The sequence below is a fragment of the Melopsittacus undulatus genome, chromosome 10 (genome assembly GCF_012275295.1).
Source record: "Melopsittacus undulatus isolate bMelUnd1 chromosome 10, bMelUnd1.mat.Z, whole genome shotgun sequence".
NCBI lineage: Eukaryota > Metazoa > Chordata > Aves > Psittaciformes > Psittaculidae > Melopsittacus > Melopsittacus undulatus.
Window position 1 is genome coordinate 3,286,125 of NC_047536.1, and position 3,883 is coordinate 3,290,007.

Consider the following 3,883-nt stretch of genomic DNA (forward strand, 5'->3'; position numbering starts at 1 on the left):
CTCACATTGCTCCTGTTACCTCCCCCTGAGGAAGCTGTGGCTGCCCAGGCTGCTGCTGGGCAGCCCCAGCCCCACAGATGGGGTCTCAGCCCCTGGAGTTGAGCAGGGATCTGTGCATTGGCAGATGGGGCTGTGCAGGCAGTGTCAGACAACACAACTGCTTCATCTCCCAAGGATTTCCCCCTCCCTTCCTAAAGGGATGCCTTCAGTTTAGAACCACAAGTCCATTTAAAACGCAAGACTAATGAATATGGTAGCCCTGCCTCTTTTGCAAGTTTAAACACCTCATCTTTCCTCAGAGAAGAGCTCTAAATCATTTTATTTGCAAGCCCTAAGCAGGAATTTGTATTCATGGTAAGACATTTATTGAGTTAATTTATTTAGAGCTGGGGCATAATTTCTAATAACGGAAGAGTCCCTAGGCCCAGAGAAATTGTCTCCTTGATAGGGCATTAATATTTTAAGGCGTTATAATACTCTGTCAATTGATCTGTGTCTTTTAGGGAGTGCGTTAGCAGTTATGGATGACCCTTCAATGAAGGATTACCCTAAATAAAGCTGGTGCCGTGCAGAGCAGCGCCTGCCAGCGGCTGCATCACCACCTGAGCTGGTAACAGATGAGGTACAAATAATGTGACCTCCGAGTACCCTAATTTCTCTGGGTTTGGAACAGGGAATATCTGTGCTATTTCCAGAGTGATTTGAAAAGATGAGGAAAGATCCACATAAAAACCCGATTCTTGCTTCTTGTAATGCTAAAATAAATTGCACATTGCACTAAGAAACATGGGGCTGAAGAGTCTTTAGAAAGAAGGGAACATAAAAGGGGGCCTATAAGGATGATGGTGAGGGACTTTTCATTAGGGACTGTAGTGATAGGACAAGGGGTAACGGGTTAAAACCTAAACAGGGGAAGTTTAGATTGGATATAAGGAAGAAATTCTTTGCTGTTAGGGTGCTGAGGCACTGGAATGGGTTGCCCAGGGAAGTTGTGAATGCTCCATCCCTGGTGGTGTTCAAGGCCAGGTTGGATGAAGCCTTTAGTGACATGGTTTAGTGTGAGGTGTCCCTGCCCATGGCAGGGGGGTTGGAACTGGATGATCTCAATGTCCTTTCCAATCCTAACTATTCTATGATTCTATTAAAATGAATCCAGATGAAGTGCTTCTATGTAAAGCCTGTCCCAGGGAGGGAATGATGGGACCACCGAGGCCAGGGCAGTTTGCTGGGACATGGGCAGACCCCCAGAGCCCAGGCTTGGGTGTACTGACCCATGGTAGTGCAGTGGCCTGGGGAGGGACAGTGTGAGCACATGGTGCAAAGTTGCTGCCAAGCCACTGGCAAAGGCTGACAAACCTGAATGGACACCAGGGCTCTTCCTGGTCTGTCACCCCTGGCATGGTGTTTGGGGTGCAAGAGCTTTGAGGTTCTATTACAACCCACAGAGGCACCTATGTGGTGGGAAGCATTAGATGCAAGAGCTTGAATCAAATCTGGAGCAGCTGAGGGTGGCTCTGTGTGGGTCACAGCTCTGCTCCTGGGATATCAGCACATGGGGTACTTGGGTTATATCCTGTTTTCCTTGTGGCAGTTGCTGTGGGTGGCTCAATCACTTCTTCAGTGCTGCATCTGCATCTAACCACTGTCCAGCGGTGACTCTGTGTGTACAGGGCCACAGTAAATGGTCACACAGGGCCAGCCCAGCAGGCACTGCAGCAGTTAACCCTGTGTGCCAAAGTGCTGCCACCACTTTGGAAGTGATACAAAGACAGCTGAAGTGTTCATACTAATCTGCTGTGGGTGATTTCACTCGCTTTGGGGATGAGGTTTTATTTATTCCCTGTATAAATTATTCCTTTTGATGCAACAGATAAAAGCATTTATCTACTAAAAACTAAATTCTGCCAGAGCTCAAGTGCTGGTACTTTGTGTCTGTGGCTTTATTGTGGATATTGAGTATTTATTAAGGAAAAATGAACACTGGTGAGGAGGGACCCACAGCTGCCATGACTCTGACTGCGTTGCTGCAAGAGCAAAATGAATGTGCTGGGGAGAAGTGGGCCGTGGAGGCATTCTGGTCATTACATGGCTGGTTTTCCCCTAAAACAGACTGCGGTGGGGAGTGTTTCACTGCCCAACAGACATTCAGACTAATCTGTGTGTGAGATGAATGATTACGTCTGAGCCGTGCTCCTTGGGGCCCCATCTGATCCTTTTCCTCACAGGCTCATTTGTCAGCAGGCTGTCAACCCTCAGCTAGTGCTCCTGGCAGCTCCATCCATCCTCTCTCGGTGCACCGAGTGCCGGGGCTGGCACACCACAGCACCCAGCTGCTGGGAGAGACAGATGCTTAGCGAGAATGGAGACAAAACCATTGCACTGATTTCTTACCAGCCTGAGTCCACCAGCAACATGTGCTATGGGAGACAGTACCAAAACAACAGTGGAGACTGGCCAGCACTGTGCGAAGGGGAAACTGGTTCCCATTGTCATGGCCATGACAGAGGAAAGCAATCCAGAATCACCCAGAGCATATGCAGGCTGCTGCTTTCACATGTACCTGGCACCTGTGGACTTTGTGGCCATGTGTCTGAGGTAGCCTTTTGGTGTATGGACCCTGCCCTTGGTCTGGTGATAATCAGATGTCCAGTGTATTTCCTCTGTGTATTCCACTATCTTTGTGCTCCTCTAAATCAAAATGACTCACTCATTCTTTCCAAAATCTGCTCACGTAAGAACCTTTCCATAATAATTACCTTTCATTTCCTCTTTCCTCCTTTTGCACAGCCAGAACTGGGCAGAGCACTCAGGAAGCTCCTCACCCACTAAAACCACTTTTGCTTTATTTACCATTAATGTAGCAGGTACTTACAGTCTTTAGCCTCCTCTTTGTGGGTACAGTTCAGAAGGTTCTCGGGGTACACCGTGCTAGGACAATTGTCTTCCCTGTAAGGACTCTCAAGCACTGAACAGGCTGCTCAGGGCAGTGGTGCAGTCACCATCCCTGGAGGTATCTGTAAGATGTGTAGAAGTGGCACTGAGGAACATGGTTTAGTGGCAGATTGGGCAGCGCTGGGTTAACAGTTGGACTCAATGATCTTAAAGAGCTTTTCCAGCCTTTTCCATTCTGTGATTCTATTGTTTTGTGTCCTGCGAGGGAGTTAATCTTGCTCATGCTTGTCTCAGCTGATAGGAACAAGAATAATTATGTCTCACATCAAATACCTGCACATACACAATGGAGGAGCCTCAGCAAGCGGAGCTGCCAAGGTGGGAGGGAACATATATATAGGGTGAAATCATAGGAAGCAGCACTGCTGGGCTTGTGCCTGTCTGCCTGTGAGGGGCCGGAAGGTGAGCCTGTTGCACCCAAACCTGGATCCCTGCCTGCAGTGAGGGGCAGGTGTGCTGAGTGAATGAAACCTGGAGTAACAGCGTGAGCAAGCAGGGAGCTGTGAACTCAGCCACAGGAGACTGACGACTGCAGGCAAGTTCAGGTTGGAGCTGGACTCCAGGTACATGGTGCAGGAGGAAAAGAACTCCTGGAGCACATTTCTGTATGAAGTTGTAATTGTTTATGGATTTTATGTACATTGTCTTTGCTCACAGTAAATGAGTTGACTGAACAGAAGCCAAACTTAACGTTTCAGGGAAAGAATTTATTTCACATAAGTAAATCTCATAATTCTTCATTTTGGTGTTATTTAAGACTTTCTTTGTGTTGTTGAAGAACTGGGGCCTGTGAGCTGCAGGCAGACCTGTGGGCTATGTTATGTGGGCAGAAGTGAGCATAAGGTGCTTTTCCAGAAGCAGCTTGAAGAATGAGAGTTTACATTGTGGGAAACATAAATGCATTACTGAGGCATGGATTTAACATTCTTAC